The sequence below is a fragment of the Vombatus ursinus genome, unplaced genomic scaffold (assembly GCF_900497805.2).
Source record: "Vombatus ursinus unplaced genomic scaffold, bare-nosed wombat genome assembly UNPS02000582.1, whole genome shotgun sequence".
NCBI lineage: Eukaryota > Metazoa > Chordata > Mammalia > Diprotodontia > Vombatidae > Vombatus > Vombatus ursinus.
Genome location: NW_020940360.1, coordinates 35,569,504 through 35,591,571, shown reverse-complemented (window position 1 = coordinate 35,591,571; position 22,068 = coordinate 35,569,504).

Below are 22,068 nucleotides of genomic sequence, written 5' to 3'. Positions count from 1 at the left end.
GAGGTGATAGATTTATGGAATAAAATCAAACATTTATATATAATATGCATATATGATATATATGGATTTATATATAGTCAACAAAGGTATTTGTTTTGCTTGACTATGTATATTTGTTATGATTTTTTTTGTTTTTGCCTTTTTAAAAAAATTGGGGTAGGGGTAGAAAGCAGTGAAAATGGATTTCTGTTAATTAAAAACAATGGGGGCAGCTAGGTGGTGCAGTGGATAGAGCACCGGCCCTGAAGTCAGGAGGACCTGAGTTCAAATCCAGCCTCAGACACACAACACTCACTAGCTATGTGACTCTGGGCAAGTCACTTAACCCCAATTGTCTTACTAAAAAAAACAAAACAAAAACAATTAAAAATAGACAACTGGAGGTGCTACAGATATGGAATGTATAACGCGTGCATTTTCAGATGAGGTCACTATAGTATTAGTTTTACTTTGTTACAAGAGACCTCTCACAGAGTTGGGGTAATTTATTAATACTTGTGATATAAAAACAAATCTCACCAATAAACCTTTTTTTAAAATGCAAAAAAAAAAAACTACTTCAGAAGGGGAAGAGGAATGTGAGGGTTTGGATTTGACAGGCTGGAGTAAGCATGGTGCATCCAGCACACTTTTGAAGAACAAAGGAAAGAACAAAGAAAATAAAGAGAAGAGAGCTATCAAAGAGAGTCATTAGCTCTACAGACATCTCAAAGGGACTGAGGGAAGTCGCAAGAAAAGTTTAGCCCTTTGACCAATTTTCCCTCCTGGTTTCTGTCTATCCACAGATCCTGTAATATAATCTGCTGTTTTGCTTTCCAAACATTTCTAGTAAACTGAGTTTTGCCTCAAACACAAAGAGGATAGGGCTTAACTAAAAATAGATAAAAATATAAGACAGCCAATTTCTACCTCAGTGTTCCTAACTTGGGGATTCAAGTGATTATGACTGAACTTATAACTTTTCATCTAAAATAAACCCCCTAAAGCCAAAGAGGAGGGGATGAACCAGAGCTTAGGGGCCATTTATTATATTGCTCCCCAGGCTTAGTGCAAACTAATTATTAGTATAACTAGGAGTTACATTTTAAAATGCACAAAAGAGGAAGTCTGAAGGAAGCACAAACAACCAGGACAGTTTTGAAAGTAATGACTACAATTTATTATATACTTTTTAAAAAGTAAGCATTATGAAATGGAAATTTATGATTTCATAGAAAATCCTCTTATGGGTTCTGCTATGTATAATGTTCTTTTTGGTATTTAAGTTCAGAATAAAAATCTAAATTTAAAAAAAGGAAACTTACTGGCATTCTGAAATCAAAGTTGAACTGAAGAACACATTTAAAGTAATTTACACTTATGTAGTACCAGTCAATGTATACTTTTAGAACTGAAAATATTCTGTTAATTAAACAGACCTGGAAGGCAACAAAAAGCCCACAGTATTAATAAGCACAGGGCCTATCACCTGAAAGCAGCTATAGAAAGATAAATACTTCCATGGCAAAAAGGAGAAAGAAGATGATAGAGATAAATAGATAGATAGATGGAAAGATAGATAGATATCCTCTAATTACATGATTAAAAAGGTTAAAAACCTATAGAAACACTTTTGGAATATCATTTCATTAAGCAATAGGAAAGGCTGATGATAGGTACTCATAATTAAATTTGTAGAATGTAACAAAAAATTGGCATACCTACAGATGAAGCCTATTAAATTATCCAAGAGTAGAATCAAAAGACCATCCATGTGCAATATTCTCCTGAACTGAACCAATAGTATGTTAATAGAGAAGCAGCTAGGTGGCATAGTGGATAGAGTGCTAGGCCTGGAGTCAGGAAGACTCATCTTCCTGACTTCAAATGTGGTCTCAGGCACTTCCTAGATGTGTGACCCTGGGCAAGTCACAACACTGTTTGCATCAGTTTCCTCATCTGTAAAATTATCTGGAGAAGGAAATGGCCAACCACTCCAATATCTTTGCCAGGAAAACCCCAAATGGGGTCATGAAGAGTTGGACATGACTGAAAACAACTGAACAACAACAAATCTAAAAATTCACAGAGTCATACAGAATTGTGTGTGGAAATGGTAGAGCTTATGTTGGAAATTTAGAACCAGGTCACTTTCAACAGAAACTACAAGAAAGGTTATCTTTAAGGAGCTGATGATCAATGTCTTACACAAAGACATGGCTGAGACATACAGCACATTACTGTAGGTTAAAAGACTTATATGATGTGGTAGTGTTAGAATTATACACTAGAAGTTTGCTGTGTTTCACAGATTGACAGATGAGAAATTCCCATGTTACAAACATAGAGCTCAAAATTTCCTGGAGAACTCAACAAATAAACTGTGCTAAAACTGGAACTTATCAAATGCCACATTCTTGTTCATGATCTACTAAATATAACAGTCTTTTAAAAAGATTTTAAAGAACATTTTAGATTGATGTTATTATACCTAATACTCATAATCTCCAAGCTAAATAACACAGAAAGCTTTCAAAATCAGAGATCTAACCAAGGAGATTAAAATAATGTGGAAACAGGATGTGATACATATCATTACTGTCGGACTGTCTGCTACTGGAGTCTTAAATAGGATCTTTTCACTAACCCCACATTATGATAAACTTACATCTGAATATTGTGATTCACCTACCAAAGAATGTATCTTATTCACCTGTGCAATAATTTGTAGAACATTAAATGTAAAAGAATAATATCAGGATAGCATCTTGCTCATTGACTGTTTCTATTTGAATTCTATTTAAAAATTTGGAAATAATTTAATAATAATAATAATAATAAGGATTAGGTTATTTTCACCAGAAATTATAGAAGGATTATCCTAAAAGAAACCAAAGTTATTAATTAATGCAGATTAACCAACCAACAAGCATTTAATAACTGCCTACTGCGTGTCAAGGTTTCTGATAGATTTTAGTGATATAAAAACAAAAATGAAATAGTGCTTGCCTTCAAAGCACTTTCATTCTGTCAGGAGAAATATGTCTACATATAAATATAGAAAAATAACCTACAAACTAAGTACTGTAATTGGGGTGGGAGGCAGTAGCTTCTGCGGGAATCAGGAAAAGCCTTGGAGGTGATGCTTGAGCTAAGTTTTGAAGAAAGTTCTACCTGAATAGTAATCATTAAACAGATGAATAGTAATCACTGAAATGTATGTGGCACATCATAGCTTGCATGGCATTTTACATGCATAATCTTATTTTTACTTTACAACTCTATGAGGTTATTAAAGTATCACTTAAGGTATCTTTCCCTTTTTGCATGTTTTATTTTAATATTATTACTTTTTGCTTCTCCAAGTTGTCATTTACTTTTGTGTGTTTGTATTCTCAATCATTTGTTATCTTTTGTTTGTTTTTTGGTGAGATTTGTCCTCATGGATTCAAGTTTTTCTTTTCTGCCAATCGTTTGTGCTGTGCAGACCATAATTGTGCTTTCACAATTCTTAATTCTCTCTTAAACCATTTGGGAAAATCTTGCTGTGATTCCTTGGTCTCTGCAAATTCACAGGTTCCTCTGCCTCATTAGGCTTTGATTTGTTTTTCTTTGTCTTGCAATATTTATTCACATGTCTATGAACACATATGTGTGTGTGTATATATATATGTATGTGTATGTATATGTGTGTGTATACACACACACATACACACACACACGGACTCATTTAGATGATCTGGAAGTCAAATTTCCTTCTGTGATTAATATCTTCTCTATTAGTTTATTTGCTTAAGTCTTTCACTGACTTTTCTTCTTTCTAAGAACTGGCAATTTCAGTCTTTTTTCCTTATCTTCCCCTTTTGCTTATTTTCTGACTTCTTCCCCATTGATGGCAGTTTCCTCTAGGGTTAGAGCTCAAAGCTGTCTCAGCCTCTTCCCATGTTGGGGAATTCATATTTCACCAGATTTATGTTCCAAGTAACTTCTGGGGGTGGGATAGGGGGAGAATTGGCCACAGCTGGATGCCAGTTCCCCTTCCTTTAGGCCTGTTGACATCATATACATGTCCTGCCCCAGTTGCCTTTGTACCTCAGTTCTCTGATTTGAGTACTTTTGCAGTACAGAGAGCTAGCACACTGTTGTTTCAGTTAAAGCAAGCTCCTGACAGCAGCTAGGATGCAGGTGGGGACAGAAGGAATAGGGATAGTGTAGTTCTATAACAAACCCATGAGTCAGTTTGTGCAACCCTGCCAGAGCATGGTGGCTAGTGGGGCAAGGGGTATCAGGTGAATTTATTAGAGATTAGCCTTTTTTTTGGTATTAGTTGAGCAGGTTTTTTACCTTGTGAAGGTTCTTAGCATCTTAGTCTGTTGAAATAGCTGAAATTGTTTTCTCATCTGTTCTCATCGTTTTTTTTACTAAGTTCAGGTAGAGCTTTCTTCAAAACTTAGCTAGAGCATCATCTTCAAGGCATTTCCTGATTCACCCAGCTGCTACTGCCTCCCACTCCAAATACCTTGTATAATGAATAATTTTTATTTTGGAGAGTGTCAAAAAGTCATACGGATTGGAGAAAGTGTTTGGTCTCCAATCTTGTTGGTCCCATGACCTAAACCCTATTTTACAGATGAAGAAACTGAGGCTCAGAGAGGTTAAATTACTTATCCATGGTTATGCAGTGTCAGAGGTGAGATTTAAAACCCAGCTTTTGCTGACCTTACCTTCTTCACTCAATCTATAACACCATGCTTCATTTCATTATAACAATATTTCTGTGAGAAAGTGTGTTTAAAGTTCCCTTTCAGGATTCAAGAGGACATCTCTTCCAGAAGCCATCTTTAGCAGCAGGATTGGGGACTCCCCTTTGACCTACTTACCACATCTTCCAGGAAGGAGAGTAGACGCAGTCACTGATAGTGTCTCTCACAGTTTCAGATAAGGGAATATTGCAAGGTTCGTACTTTGGGGGTTGACAGTAGAGGAGACAATAATGAAGAGATGTGTTTCCAGGTGTTTAGGGGGCCAGGAGATGAATTAAGGGTATCATGACTAGAGTTGTCACAGCTGACAGTAGCTCTCTCACCACTCAGTAGTAGAGGATACTGGAGGCTTCAGAATATAGTAGCAAACAATGTCATTAACCTTCCAAGATTCACAAGTTTAGCCAAACTTGAAGATTACTCATTACCCACCCCTTCCCCAGGAACAGCAGGAATTCCCTGTGATTGTGACTGGTTTCTTTGAAGCTTTTCTGAGGAATTATTACTAAATGGTGTCCCTGCATAAATAGGACAAGAAAGTTCATTCAAGATCTGTAACCTAATGAGTTCTGCCCTTGTAGTGCTCAATGGTCAGTCCCCTTGTAGAATATATTTCTTCCTCATCTAGCTCCTTAAACACTTTTTCAGCGTAGAAATGCAAAACTGTAATTAAGAATTTTTGCACTCTGAGGCAAGTGGCACAAAAAGTGCCCACAGTGAGGAGTCAGACAAGTCACTTCATTGGACCTTAGTTTCCTCATCTATAAAAATGAAAGCATTGGACTCTGAGGTCCTTTCTAGCTCTAGTTCTATGATCTTATTATTTAAAGAATTAAGGCTTGTATAAAATCTGCAGGATTGCGACTTGAGAATAATAAAAATCATGCACAAAACTTCTTTCCAACATCCCTCATCATCTTCCTAAACCAAATCTAATGGAAAAACTCGAAGGAATATGCTTCTTACTTGCTTTAAATAAGATACATTACCTTCTCTAATATCAGTTCCACAGAATGGTAGGAGTTCTATTTAAATGGTCATTTAAAAGTCATTGATATAGGGCTAGCCAAATGGAATAATGGAAAAGAGTTCATTTCAACATCCTTAGCAATAAATCCATTGTGTACCTCTGGAATATTGAATCAACAGTCAGTAGGAATAAAAAATTGTGGTGACATGGAAGGGACTTCATTTATTTTATTTACTAACAAAAGAAAAAGAGAAAATAGTATCCTTCGATCTGCATTCAGACTCCACAGTTCTTTCTCTGGATGTGGATAGCATTTTCTATCATGAGTCTTTTGGAATTGTCTTAGATCATTGTATTGCTGAGAAGAGGTAAGTCTATCAAAGCTGATCCTTGAACAATGTTGCTGTTACTATATACAATGTTCTTTCCTGGTTCTGCTCACTTTACTCAGCATCAATTCATGTCAGTCTTTCCAAGTTTTTCTGAAATCTGCCTGCTCATCATTTCTTATAAATGTGGGTCCTTTTCCCTTTTCTGTGATCTCTTTAGGATATAAACCTAGTAGTGGCATTCCTGTATCAAAGGGTATGCACAGTTTTATAGCTCTTTGGTTATAGTTCCAAATTGCTCTCTAGAATGGTTGGATCAGTTCACAACTCCATCAACTATGCATTAGTGTTCTAATTTTCCCACATCTTCTCTAACATTTTTCATTTTCCTTTTCTGTTATATTAGCCAATCTGATAGGTGTGATGTGGTACCTCAGAGTTGTTTTAATTTGCATTTCTCTAATCAATAATGATTTAGAGCATTTTTATTTGAATATAAATAGCTTTAATTTCTTCATTTGAAAACTACCTATTCATATCTTTTGACCATTTATCAATTATGGAATAACTTATATTCTTATAAATTTGACTCAGTTCTCTCTATATTTTAGAAATGAGTCCTTTATCAGAGACACTGTGAAAAAATTGTTCCCCAGATTTCTGATACCCTTCTAATCTTGGTTGCATTGGCTTTGTTTGTGCAAAAACCTTTTAATTTAATGTAATCAAAATTATCCATTTTGAATTTCATAATGTTCTCTATCTCTTGTTTGGTCATAAATTTTTCCCTTCACCATAGATCTGACAGGTAAATTATTCCTTGCTCTCCTAATTTGCTTATGGTATCACTCTTTATGTCTAAAAAAAATTGATTTATTTTAAAAAATAGTTTTATGCTGAGTTTTGAATGTAAATCACATGAAGACATGAAGGGGAGGTATGAGATAATTCCAACCATTCAATCAAAATTCCTCTCCTAATGAGGAGATGGCATTTGAAAAAAGAGAGGACCCAATATTTTACTTATTTTCCCTTTTAATTTTAAGATGTACATAATGAAAAAAATTGTTAATTTCACCATAAGGACAAACCTGGGAATATGACGTAAAATAGAACCTTAAAGGTGACAAAAATGTGAATTCTTAGATATATCATTTTGAACATAGATTGCACCTACACAGTGCTTATCAATCTTTGTTGTTTTTTTAACTGATTTACAATAACTAAGAACATATATTTTAATAATTTGAGTCTGTCAAGAAATATGACAGTTTTACAGTTATATAATTTTAAATGTTTTAGTGTAATTTAAGTGTTTTATTTTTAAGTATCCTTTTCATATGCTTGTATTCTTCTTTTGTGAATTAGTTACTTTTTGAGGGCCATCTTGTTTTGCTGTCATGAAAAATATTCAGTATAACAGCTTTTCTTTCATTCTGTAATGAATGGTACAATTACGATTTAATTAGAAGCACACTGGTAAAGAAATTGAAAGCTACTCTGAACCTATAAACAAAATGTTATACTATTAAATTGCTCACATGTTGCAATTCAACTTAAAAGATACTCCAACCCTCCCTACCATATAAACTTAATTTGAAATGAGTCTAAAAAAAAATAAGATGATTGCTTATTACATGAACTGCTTCCTAGCCATACTACTACCTAAAAGCCCTTTTTATCCGAAGGAGAAAGGCACACACAGATGCATCAGGGAAGAAAGGGAGCATTTTCACTGCATCTAATTCACAAAGAACATACATAGAGTACAAGCATTTATGAGTGAGAAAAAGACCATATGGTCTATTAATATGTGTCCTACCTGCAACTCCTTTTTAAAAATAGCTCCACAAAGAGGCCTATTTGGAAGGGCTTTATCATGTATTGATAGATGTTGGACAAATATATAACTTTAAGTGGAAAACACAATTTGTAGATAGAGTAGTGTATGTGCGAACTTGTACCCTGTGGAATGTATTTTGGCTTATAATTTTTCCTTTCATTTTTTAGGTTCCTTATATCCTATTTTGACAGAAAGGTGTAAATTTAAAAAAGATGCTAGAGCAATATTCTTCATATTTGAGCCATGATTAATTTTGGGTGGTGGAAGGAAAAAGTGATTGAGTTTTTAAATTGCATGGCTATTCTGTTTTAGGCAAGAAAAGGGAGTTCTGGGCTCCCAAAGACCACTTAACTAATTCCATAGGCTGTAAGAAGGGAGTGCTATATAGTGAATGTTTTTGCACCTACCTAAGTTCAGTTATATTGTAACATGTATAACACTTCATGAAGGTATGGAAGTTTCTGAGAGCCTGGTCTCTAATCTCTGAGTTGGAAGATTTGGCTCAAGGAAGCTTTCCTAGTTTTGTTTTCTCTTCATGCTTAATTCCAGAGGCTTTAGTCTGAGAAATGAAATATTAAAGAAGAGCTTTCCCCAATAAGGTAGGCTAATGTCATTTGTGCTTTTCTTGTGAAAGCTAGTGATTTCTACCACTGAGGGTGTCAAATCTACAAACCAAGATATAAACAGGCAGTTTTCAAAGGAAGAAATCCAAGCTATCAACACCCATGTGAAAAAATACTCTAAATCACTAATGGAAAAATGCAGACTAAAACTTGAAATTCCATCCCACACTCATAAGACTGGAAAAGATGATAAAAAAAGAAAAATGACAAAGGTTGGAGTGTCTGTTCCATTGTTGGCGAAGCTCTGAATCGGTCTAGCCATTCAGGAAAGCAATTTGGCACTATGCTTCAAAGGTTGCTCATCCTTCTAAACCAGTTGATCCAGTTATACCACTACTAATTAGGCCTATACCTAAAAGAGATCAAAGCTAAGTAAAGGACCTACATGTATAAAAATATTTATAGCAACTCTTTTCTTGGTAGTCAGAAGTTAGAAACTACAAGGAAGTCCTATTGAGGAATGGCTAAGCAAATAACATATGAATGTAATGGAATATTATTGTTTCATAAGAAGTGACAAAATGGACAATTTCAGAGGAAAGTGGGAAGACCTTTATTGACTAATGCAGAGAGAAGTGAACAGAAATGGGAGAACAATTTATACAATTACAGCAATGTTTTAGAGAAAAGCAACTTTGAAAGACTTTAGAATTCCAATCAATTCAAAAATACAAAGAAATACAATACAAAGTAAAACCATGAGTTCTGAAGACTGAAGATAAGACATAGCACTTATCTCTGGCCAGAGTGGTAATGAACTTAAAATGCAGAGAAATAAATATGTTTTCAGGCATGGCTAATGTGAGAGGGACAGATTATAAATGCATGCAAAATAAATAAGTTTTTTTAAAAAACCCTCCAACCCAAGGAAGCACCACACCCAGCATTTATTTTCTACTTTTGAGATATTTTATATTTGAATATACTTATAAAAATTATTTATTAATGATCTGGTTATCTTACCCTATCTTACACCAGTGGAATCACGATCCTGTCAAGGTGGGTATTCTCTCCAAAAATCCTGATTGCAAATTACCCATACCTGTCCATCCTTTGCAACTCTTGTCCCCAACTCATGGAATGCTCTCCCTCTTCATCTCCACTTCCTGGCTTCCTTCAAATCCCAGTTAAAATCTTTCTCCAGGAAGCCTTTCCTGATCCCTCTTCATTCCAGTTCCTTTTTTCTGTTAATTATTTTCAATTTTTCCTGTAGATAGCTTGTTTGTACATAGTTGTTTACACATTGTCTCCCTTACTAGATTCTGAGCTCCTTGAGAATAGGGTTTATCTTTTGCTTTTCTTTGTATCCCCACCATTTAGGACACTGACTGGCACCTAGTAGGTACTTAATAAATTTTTACTGACAAACTGAATGACCTTCCCCATTGGATGATGCTTTTAAATAATTTATTTTTGGAAGAGTGTTTTGTTTTCTTTTGTTTTTGGAAGCGATGCTTTTAAAGAACTTTGAGAGCACTTTGAGGAACTTTGCCTATCTATCTTCTGGGGATGTGATTGCAATAAGCTGCACTGAAAAAATCTGTGAACTGCAGACTATGAAAAAAAACCCAGATATGGCTATTTTTATTATAGAACGAATGCTACATGAATGTTAACTTTGAGTCAAAGCAGCAGGCTCAGGATGAGGAGATGATCAATGTTGAAGCTGACCATAGTTGGAATGTTGGAGATCTAGGATTGTGGGCCTTTTCTGGCTCTGGAATAAATTAGATGGAAAGAAGAAAAATATAGAATGTAGTCACTCTTCAATTGAGCCTAGACATATTAAAAGAATTCCTAATTATGTCTTTAAACTCGAACATTCATTGGTCAAAAAAACTGAAGAGGTTGAAGTTGGAGGCTTATTCCTTCCCTTCTCAAGAGAACAGTAGTTATACAAGAAGGGAAGGAAGTCATGAATTTGGGCCCATGGCTCATTAGAAAATAAAATAATCCATTGCGATCTACTGGCTTTTAGTTACTGGATTCAGGGATGAAAGTAATCATCAAAAGATACTTCATGGCAATGCCATTTCAGGGTATGGGGTTAGTGTATTTGATTTGGAGAAAGAATAGAAGGTGTCTAGAAGTCACCTAGGCAGGTGAGTTCATTGTTTTCTACCAGGCAGCCATGTACCTCCATTGGCTCAGTCAATATGGTTCCTTTTTCTTTTACTAACTTGACAGGAGAGAGAGCATGACCTGAGAGCAGACAATTCAAGTATCTTTTCTTTCTTTGTCATTTTTTATTCCCTCCTAGAAATGGGGTTTCATTTGCTACTTGTGCTTCACCTTCATGGTAGTCCTTATTAGTTTGGAAGTTAGTGTTTGAGAAAAGGAGCTGGGTTTCTACTTTTCTGTTTTTTCTTCATTTGTCCAAGTCATGAATTCCCCTGAAAGAAGCTGACAACTGGCAAACCCTTAATTGTTTAGACTTACTGTGGAAATAATTCTGTTCCCTTAATTAACTTGTTCTATAGCACATCTATATCTAAAATTCATTTTTGTGATTATATTGTATATTTGCCATGCCTTTTCTAAAACTGAAATTTGTTTCTAATATTAAAAATCAATTTTATTTTCTTCTCACCCCTTTCCTCCACCATTGAAAAAAAGAAAAAGAAAAACAAAATCCTTATAACAAATATGCATAGTCAAGCAAAACAAATTCACATACTGGCTGTGTCTACTCCATGATGATAGAGAGACAGGTAAAATATTTATTAAGCACTTACTATATGCTAGGCACTGTGCTAAGTAATGTAGATACAAAATCAAACATGTAAGACAGTTCCTATTTTCAAGGAGTTTACATTCTAATGAAGAAGGCAAAAATAAAAAGTGATGCTGGAGAGTTTGGGGAGGGCATTCAAGGTGGAGGCCTGGTAGGAGCCTATGAGAAGTTTTGTGGAGGCCTGAGCCCCAGCAAGATAAGGAAAAAGGCTCATTGATCAGAACTGGGGAAGACAGAGAGGTGGAGCACAAATTTATGGAGGGGTTGAGAAGACTGGAGAGTATAGCCATGGTAAGGACACATAGAAAGTGATGAGGAATCAGCATAAGACATTGAGGAGGCCAGTAGATGGGAGTAATTTCGGCAATATACTATCCTGATAAGTACAGGAAGGTGAAGGCCAAGATAAGTGATGAAATGGCAGGAAAGCACTTAACTTCCCTTAATATACCAGCACACATTTATTAAGTACCTATTAAAATGAATGCCTTTGACCTCAAGGAGCTTACATTCTTTCGGACAAAGCAACATGCACACATATAAGTATATGAAAATGCAAACTATATGCAGAGGAAATAAAAGGTAATTTTGGAAGGGCCAGGATACACTAACAGATAGGAGAGATTAGGGAAGGTCTTATTTAAAAAGATGGTGCTTTAGCTGAGCTTTGAAGGAAACTAGGAATTCTAAGAGGTAAGGTTGGAGCACAACATAGCCAGAATTCAAAAGAAAAAATTAATAGTAATAATGAACTCTGCTTTTTAGACTCAAATCTGCCAGAAACAATTTTATTAAATTCAATATTAATGTACATCTGAACCATTCTAGCTTGGGGATAGAGATGTTCAAACTAGCATAGTCTCCCATGCCCTCCCATGTGATTCTCTACCCCAATACAATTTTGAGGTAATATTTATGGGAATCTTGAAGAAGGAAAAATATTATAATGTATTGAAACATGATTTTTGGCTTAACATTCCTTCTTGGAGTACTTCCCCTTAATAGTTTCTTCCTGTGACCAATTATCTTAACCTCTAATTTCAAAAGAGAAGACATTGTCCCTAAGTGGGTAAAGGAAGGCAATGATCTTATCTAGATAAGATTTAAGCCATTATTAATCTCTTTCCCAAAGAAAGACTCTAGCTTTTGTTTTACCCACTTTTGTAAAGGGAAAAGTCTAGAAAGGTTGTAGAAATATTATTTCCTAATATATTTTTAAAAATATGCTTCCATAATACATATATACATAATATTTAGTCACCGTAATTCTAAGTATAAAAAAGTATAAGTATTAAATCAAATAATGCATTCAGTGTCTATAATATGTAAAGCACTGGGTGTTATATATTATATTTATCGTTGAAACTAATACTCCTTTGAACTTGGTCATTTGGGCCACACAATTTGCCAAGGCCTATCCTCATCCCTACCTATTGCCATCTCTGTCCATCATTCAAGCATGCCTTATCAAAGCTCCAATTCATTGCAATTCAACAATTCTTCCAACTAGAAGTAATTTCACTCCACATCTTGGTCTAGTGGAGAGATTTGAAAGAAGTAACTCTGGGTTCAAATATCTAAGCTCTTCTAGCTCTAAATGCTATGACCTATGACTTGATAAGCACTTTGTATTCTTATAAAGTTATCATATTTTAATTTGTGTTATATATTTATCTGACTAGTCTATTTCTCTGTAGTAAAGCCTATGCTTGAAAGCAGGTACCCTGTCATATTGATCTATGCATTTCCTTCATTTGCTTTTTTCATGGCATTGAATAAATGTTGAGTTGAATTGAGGAGGCTATCCCTTGATAGGAAATAATAAATTCTGCTCTTGTTTTTCTTATTTTTAAGGTAGTTCCAGATATAGAATTGCAAGCTTATAAAATCTTTTTATGCAGCAAAAGTAAAAAAAAAATGAATCATACCCTTTGACCAATTCTATTGTTAGGAAAACACATAGAAAGTGTTTATATGTGTTTGTATTTTAAAAAGAGCTATTTAGATATTATTATAACATTGTATTTATTTGCAAAATAAAAATAAAGCAGGTAGATAATGGCTAAATAATATCCATAATATCCAATAATAGATAATATTTAAATGAATTTTAGTATGTTAATGTTATGTGATACTATGATTTAATTATGATTGAAAATATGAAAACAAAGACTTTTATGAAATAGTTCAAAGGAGGAAAAAAAGCAGAAACAGATGAAAAGAGTACAGCATAATTACAACCACATAGTTGGAAAAGTCAATAAAGATGAATGACAAAAAAAATTTTAAGAGGAAATGATTTTATTTTGAAATTAATTAATTTAAATGTAATACATTTCTAAGAAAGTTTAGTTTTTTCCATTGTTGTTCAATGTTAAATCTTAAATGAGATATTTAATTTAGACAGCAAAAAAGATGACCTTAGACAAAATGGTGTCTAGAAGCAGCTGGTATGCTGACAGAGCATTATACTTAGGACTCAGGAGAACTTTGAGGTTGAATCTCAACTCCAATATGTACTAGATATGTGACCATGGGCAAGCCTCAACTTCTCTGAGCTTTTTTCATTGAAAGGATAGTAATATTTATAGTTTTAAAGATCAGATATGATGTCTAGAAAGTATTTTAAATATACCAGCCATTATGATACTCTTAGAGTTATGTTTCTGATTTGCCCTCACCATTTAGGATTGGCTTGTATGTTAGTGTGAGCTTTTAGAACATTTTTCTAGCCACAGAAATGAATAGTTAGGTTCATTTGTTATATTCATTCTAGTATGTGTATTCCTTTAAGATGTGAACAGACCGATCAAAGTAACTAATGGGTAAATCATGTTTCAGGATAGTTCAGAAGTGGATAATTTATTTCTCAGTCTTTGGAGAGAAAAATGTCCCTGTCAATGAGTTCATCATTCACATACAAAAAAGCATGGTTCTCTGCAGACAGCATAAAAACTGAGGTGGACTCAGCTGGAAAGGACTAGATAATTAAAATATCAATCAGAACAGAGAAGATTAAATGACTTTGTTTGAATAGAGCAATTGGACTGAATTAGAATTGGAACGAAAATGAAATGTGGAGTTATAAAAGAAGCAAATGTCTTAAGATTGGCTATGTCTTCAAGTAAGTGCAGAGGGAAGATGACAAGAGGCACTTGCTCAAAATGTTAGCTCTAAGGGTTTTGTTGCCTTAAGCAAATTGGAGGACATTCACCTTTCCTGAGCTATACAATCGTGCACATACAGCATATTTTGTTGCCAATAACATTTTCCTGCCCTCTGTCCTCTATTGTCAAGTGTACAGAGAAACATGCCTTACTTACAAAGAACATTCAAAAATTTTTTGCAAAGTATATTGTATTGAAAAAGCAGCTTGCTGATTTGTGTGTGGGGGTGGGGAGTGGGGCTGAACAGGAGGGAGTGTGGTGTAGTGGAAATAGGCTTTGGAGTCAGAAAGACCTGGGTTTAGAAAGACTGTCAAGTAGATGGTCATCTTTGTGGGGGAGGGGAATGGGAAGAGAAAGGGAGTGCCTAGTGCTGGTAGGGAGATGTTTGAAATGAACACAAATAGAATTAGTATTCCCACCAGAAAGAGTGTATATGGCCCTTTGCAAAAGCTACAATAGGAACATTCAGGCTTATAAGTGCTTTAATTCATATCATCTCAGCTAGGGCTTCACTTGTTGCATGTCTTGTTTGCTAAAAATTATGAAAAGAGTCCTCTGATTTCTCACTGGGAAAAACATTTTAAAGACGAAAAATAGTGTAGTCCTGGACTCCTGGATGGGGAATCAGGAGATCTGGATCGCACCACTAACTTGCAGAAGAAGTAAAAAATCTTACCCAAGTAACAAACTCTCTGAAAACTAGAATAGATAAGACAGAAGTTAATGATTCCATTAGGCAAGAAACATTAGAGTTCAAAGACTGAAAAATAGAAGAATATTTAAGGTATTTCATATATTTTTTGAAATAACAGGGAAAACAGATTAAGAAACATCGCTGGACTACCTGAATGCCATGACCAAAAAAAGATCCTGGATATAATATTTCAAGAAATCATGAAAGATCATGCCCAGATCTTTTAGAACCAGAAGGCAAAGTGAAAATAGAAAAAATCCATTGGTTACTTCTTGAAAGAAACCCCAAAACAAAAATTGCAAGCATCGTCATAGCCAAAATCAAGAAATTCCAGGTGAAAGGAAAAAAAAACAACCCTGGAGGAAATCAGAAAGAAAGAGTTTAATTACTAAGGAATCAGTCAGGAACACATAAAATTTAGCATAAAGGAGTGGAGATTATGGAATAGGATATTACAAAAGACAGATGATACATGTTAACGACCAAGAATAACTTATCACGAAAAAATCAAGAATAGTCCTCAATGAGGGTTAAAATAAACATTTAATGAAATAGAAGACTTTCAAGCACTAATTATGAAAAGACCAGAGCTTGGTAGAAACTTTGAAATACAAACACAGGAGTTCAAAGAAACATTAAAAAGATAAATATACAAGTAAGCAATTAGAGAACACTTTATAAGGATAAAGTATTTGCATTCTACTGGGGATAGGTCAAGGGGCTAAGGGAAGCATCCCCTAAGAACTACAGATGTTAACAGAGATCATAGAGAGAGTCAAATAATATGGAGAATCTTGAAATAATTATTGTTATGTTTTGCTTGTGACTGGGGCTTTGGCAGACATGAAGATCACCCAAAATGGGGGCACTCAGGGGGGAAATGCCAGGGACTAGCTTCTGGGAGGACTGGTATATGTGTGGATATTCTGCATGAGGGGTGGGGGATGTTTATGTGTTTGTTCTTGCTATATTTTTTGAAGTAAATATTCCTTTGTAAAAGCTTATCAGGATTTTATGTGTCTAAAAGGAAATGGAGTGCTGGGAAATCCCAAAATTGTGAGGAACACAACTGGTGGGCACAGGAGCCAATGGCAGAGATTAGGCACCCCTAACCCTTAAGGGTACTGGAGAACCTGGAGGATGGGTAAAATGTAATATACTTGCCCTTCAGGCAGTGAGGGACCAGAGTAGTCACTATTACAGCTGACTATGCATATCTGTTATAAGGATTTTCTTTTTCTTTCTTTCTCTTTTTTTTTTCTCCCAGTAGGGTGGGAGGAAGAGGTGAAAAGTAGGGAGGGTAAATGCTTGTTAATTTAAAAAAAAAACAATGAAAAAATTCAACATTAAGAGGCAACAAAATTTGAGTCAGATATAAGTCAATGATAGTACTACACTCAAAGTGAAAGATGAAGTTTGTGTTCTTTCTTTTTAATAATAGATAATCGCATTTTTTAAAAAAACATACTTAATGAAAGAGTTTGAATATTTTCAGGAACATATTTTTTGTGTCAAAACAAAATATCTCAATATGTTTTTAAAGGAAAATAAAAACCTTTTCAGAGAAGATTTTAGAGACTTTCCTGGTTTAGAAATAAAGGAATGGAAGAATCATGAAATGTAGGAACATTTTAAGACTATAGGTCTTAGTGGCAAACTAGAAGAGCCAATATATCTGTATTCTTCCATATTTACTTGAATATTTCACTTTACTTGTCAAGTCAACAAGTTAACAAGCCTTTATTAAACATCTATTATGTACCAAGCACTGTGCTAAGTGCTGAGAATACAAAGAAAGGTAAAAACAGCCACTTTTCTCGAGAAGCTCACAATCTAATAGGAGAAACAACATGAAAACAACTATGTGCAAACAAGATATATACAGGATAAGTTAGGTGTAGTTTCATTGGGAAGGCATTATGATTAAGGAAAGCTGGGAAAGGCTTCTCGTAGAAGGTGGGACTTTAGCTGAGATCTGAAGGAAGCCAGAGAAGTCAGGAGGTAGAGATGAGGAGGAAGAGAGTTTCAGACATGGCGGAAAGCCAGTGGAAATTCCTGAAGTCAGGAGATGGAGTGTGTTGTGCAAGGAATAGCAAGGAGTCCAGTGTCACAGGATCACAGAAGGAGAAAGGTGTAAGAAGACAGGAAGGGGCTAGGTTATAAAATACTTTAAAAGTCAAACAGAGGATTTTATATTTGATCTTGAAAGTAACGAGGGGCAGCTAGGTGGCACAGTGGATAGAGCACCGGCCCTGAAGTCAGGAGGACCTGAGTTCAAATCCAGCCTCAGACCAAACACTTGACACTTACTAGCTGTGTGACCCTGGGCAAATCACTTAACCCCAATTGCCCCCCCCCCAAAAAAAAAGAAAGAAAGAAAGTAACAGGGAACCACTGCAATTTACTGAACAGAGGGGTGATATGGTCAGACTTGCACTTTAGGAAGATCATTTGGACAGCCAAGTGAAGGATGGAATGGCACAGGGTAAGACTTGAGACACGGAGACCAACCATTGGATTACTGCAATACCCTAGGCAATGAGGGCCAGCACCAGGTGATGGCAGTGTTGGAGGAGACAAGGGTGTATATACAAATTATGTTACGAAGATGAGAAAAATAGGTCTTGTCAAAGGATTGGATATGGCAGGGTGAGAGTGAGGAATTGAAGATGACACCTGGGTTGTGAGTCTGGGTACCTGAGAGGATGGTGGAGTATTCTCCCACTGGAAATCAGGAAGGCTAACATTGTATGTCAAAAGTCTGGACGGGGCGGCAGAGCCAAGATGGTGTAGTGAAAGCAGTGACTTGCTTGAGCTCTCCCCCAAATCCCTCCAAATACCTGTAAAAAATGGCTCTAAACAAATTCTAAAGCAGCAGAACCCACAAAAAGACAGAGTGAAACAAATTTCCAGCCCAAGACAATCTTGATGGTTGATCGGAAAGGTATATCGTGCCAGGCTGGGAGAGGAGCGCAATTTGGCGTGGGTGCGGAGGCCGCAATGACCCTGGAGGACTGAATCGCGGGCAGCTGGGGCGGTTTCCAGACTTCTCAACCTGTGAACGCCAAAGACAACTTAGAAGGTCAGTGGGAAAAGTCTGTGACTGTGGTGAGAGAGAAGCTAGTTCCGAGTGTGGCCTCTGGGGCAGCGACTGCCTCCTGAGCTTCCGGCCCACAGACTGAGGGGGAATCGAGTGGCTGATCACAGAGGGGGATTACAGGGATCTCTTTGCTAGTGCTGAGGCATGAATCTCTTGCTTTACGGGTGCCTGGATCTGGGTCACTGTTCTGAAGGGTGGTCCTGGGTCAAGGAGGAGAGCTGGCCTGGCTTGGTGGAGCTTGTTGTGGTGGTGGAGAGGAAACACCTCGCCCCTTATCATAGCACCTTGGAAGAACTGAAAATTTACAGGTCCCTAAAAGTATCTCTGAAAACAGCTGTACAAACCCCCGAAGCTTGGGACACTACATTCTCCACATTGGAAACAGACTTTTACCTTAACAAAGAGTTTAAAACTCAAGTAACTGGCCGGGATCATGAGTAAGCAGCCCAAAAAGATTCAGACTATATTATCTTACTTTGGTGACAAAGAAGATCAAAACATACAACCAGAAGAAGACAACAAAGCCAAAGCTCCTAAATCCAAAGCCTCCAAGAAGAATATGAATCAGTCCCAAGCCTTGGAAGAGCTCAAAAGGGATTTTGAGAAGCAAGTAAGAGAAGTAGAGGAAAAACTGAGAGTTTTGCAAGAAAATCATGAAAAACAAGTCAACAGCTTGCTAAAGGAGACCCAAAAAAATACTGAAGAAAATAACACCTTAAAAAATAGCCTACCCAAATGGCAAAAGAGGTCCAAAAAGCCAAAGAGGAGAAGAATGTCCTAAAAGTCAAAATTGGCCAAATGGAAAAGGAAGTCCAAAAGATTACTGAAGAAAATACTTCCTTAAAAATTAGAACAGAGCAATTGGAAGCTAGTGACTTTATGAGAAATCAAAACACTGTAAAACAAATCCAAAAGAATGAAAAATTAGAAAACAATGTGAAATATCTCACTGGAAAAACTACTGACCTGGAAAATAGATCCAGGAAAGAGAATTTAAAAATTATTGAACTATCTGAAAAATACAGATGAAAATGGCATAGATTTGTTCTCTGAAATGTTAGTCTGTGATTCTGCCAAACATATTTCTGGCAAAATGGCATGGAACTATCCATATTTTAATGACCTGGATAGTCAGGTTAAGAAGCTCTAGTTCTTCAGTCAAACATTTCCAGGAATTTTGTATCAAGAATGAATAGTCCACTTTTACTCTTAAACCCTGTCAACATATGTGTTTAGATGTATTTCCTTTCTTTGTTATAAAACTAAAGCTATTCTCTGTTTTCTAAGGTGTTGCTTAAAACTGCAAACTATCATTATAATGAGGGGCAGCTGGGTGTCACGGTGGATAGAGCACTGACCCTAGAGTCAGCAACACCTGAATTCAAATCCAGCTGTCCTTGGCAGTCATGTAACCCCTATTGCCTCCAAAAGAAAATCATTATAATAAATACTGCTCTATGTAGATCTCATCAATACAGCTGCTTTGTTTTCAATTAAAAAAAAACCCTGCTATATTCCATCCAGCTTAGTGCCCTCAATACTAATGGGGAAGTTAGGAAAAGGAGGTTTGGGGGAAAAGATAATGAGTTCAGTTTTGGACATGCTGAGTTTAAGAAATCTGTGGAATATGCAGTTCTAAATGTCAAATCGGCAGCTGGAGATGGTAGACTAGGGGTCAGGAGAGACTTTAGGGTTAAATAAATGGATCTGAGAATCATCTTTATAGAGATGACAGTTGAACCCATAGAAGCTGATGAGATTACCAAGAGAAAAAGTATAGAGGAGAAAGCCTTGGGAGCTACCCACTGTTAAGGGGCATGACCTGGATGTTATCCCTGCCTTAAATTTGACCAGTTATAGATTAATTTGAGTTAACTAGCATTATCATTTGAAAATTCAAATATCCCTGAGGAGGATAAGGAGCTATCGGTAATTCACATAAATATTCAGCCAGGTTGTTGTACTAGGAGGCAATATTTGGAACAAGTATCCGAGAGCTATTCACTGAAGGAATGGGATCTTTGCCTCAAAGTAAATAACTGTGGAGTAGGTCAAGTCTGATTGATGTAGTGGGTGGTGTAAGGCAGAATTTAAAGCACTGGGTGCCCTAGGTGCCTTGGGAGAGGGGCCATTACAGGTGGAGTTTAAAAAAAAGGCACAGGGAGGATAAGTAAAAATTTTAAAGTTTTGTCTAGGGTTGGCCCTGAATGTTGGAAAGGAAGAGGAAACTTTCTTACTTCACCAATTGGCTTCCTGTTCCTAGAATACAGAATTTGGACTAGTACATTCAGCTGTAAGGTGGGTGAAGTAGGAGAGCAAGCATGGGAACCTAACTACCATTTTTAACATTGTTTAATAATAGCTTACATTTATATAGTATTTTAGGGTTCTAACTCAAACCCAAATCTTCCCAAACAGCTACTTCAAGTGTTTTTATTGAGAAATGTATTCACAATTCTAAACAACTGACTTGGCAATTAAATTAAAGTAACCTTTATTAAGAACTCACTGAGAATATGAAGAAAAAATTTTGGAAAAAAAAGTCCCTGCCTTCACAGAACCTATGTGCTACTGAATGAACTTTTAGAACATGAACTGTTTATAAATTAGGAAGTACCACAACTAAAGCCAGTGTGATCTAATAGCCTTCCTCCTAAGTTGCAAAATCATAGGAATTGGTGGGAAGGTAATAAGATATGTTAAATGTCTGGATTTTCTTATAACCAGATCATTCCAGATCTACTGATATGGATTACAATATTATGCTAGTTTATCATTGTTTTAAGAATTAAATGGATAATATTCAATGAAAGAGATACATAAGTGCCATTTTATTTTGTTGTAGTATGTTCGGAAGCATTGGAATCTTTCATTATTTTTATACAGGGTACAAATTACAGACGAAGGTGTAATTAGTGTGTCAACAAAAGTTCACATTTACAGATACAAAATAAGTGAGTAGCTTCATAGCTGCCGGTTTTTACACCTTTGTTACCTTCTTTCTCTTGTAACGCTGTGAGGTACTATATATGTGATCTTTGGGAGCACAGTTCTGCCTCAGAAAATGTGTTCCATTGATTTTCCCCCATACATACAGGAAACTGATATCAAGAATAATTACAGGTACTTCTGGAACACAGAGATAGTTATTTGTGGAAGCAGAAGGTAGGACTTTTTGTTAAACAACTATGTATTTGTAGGTTTGGGGTTTTGTTTCATATACAGTACGTTGCACACCAAAGTACACAGACATTATCATTTGACCTGATTCATTCCAACTCACTTAAGCTAAAATATACATTAGGCCTAGAAGCAAGTTTGCAATCAACTATGAGAACAAACAAAAGTGAATGAGCCCATTTCAATGAGATGAGGAGCTATGCTCTATAATCTTGTTGCAGGTGAAGTGGCTCTGGTCAGATGCCTGCTTCTGCTCATCAGACATGTAAATACAATAATTATGCACAAGTTTCCAGACCTCAATGTAACAAGCAAGGAGGAGGGCATTCCTCTGAGAAGCAAATTGATGAGAACAGAAAAAGAGTCAAGGTTGAATAAATCTAATTTTCCTACGCAGAATCTTAGTTCTTGTGAATAAAAGGCTATTTTTAAAAAAGTTATTTGTGAGTGAGTGTGTGTGTGTGTAGGTGCCATTTATGGGACAGAATAGGACAAGTTTCAGTGTCTTTTGCAATCATAGCTGGCCTTCCACAAAATGGGAGGTTTTTTTGCCATTTTGGGGCATCTTCTTTGCCCAATCCTTTTCTCTCTTCTCAATGGCTCCTTCCCCACCCAAACATCTCTATTTTACGATATAAGATTTTATGTGCATATATAGATTATATAAATATGTTGATGTGACTCAT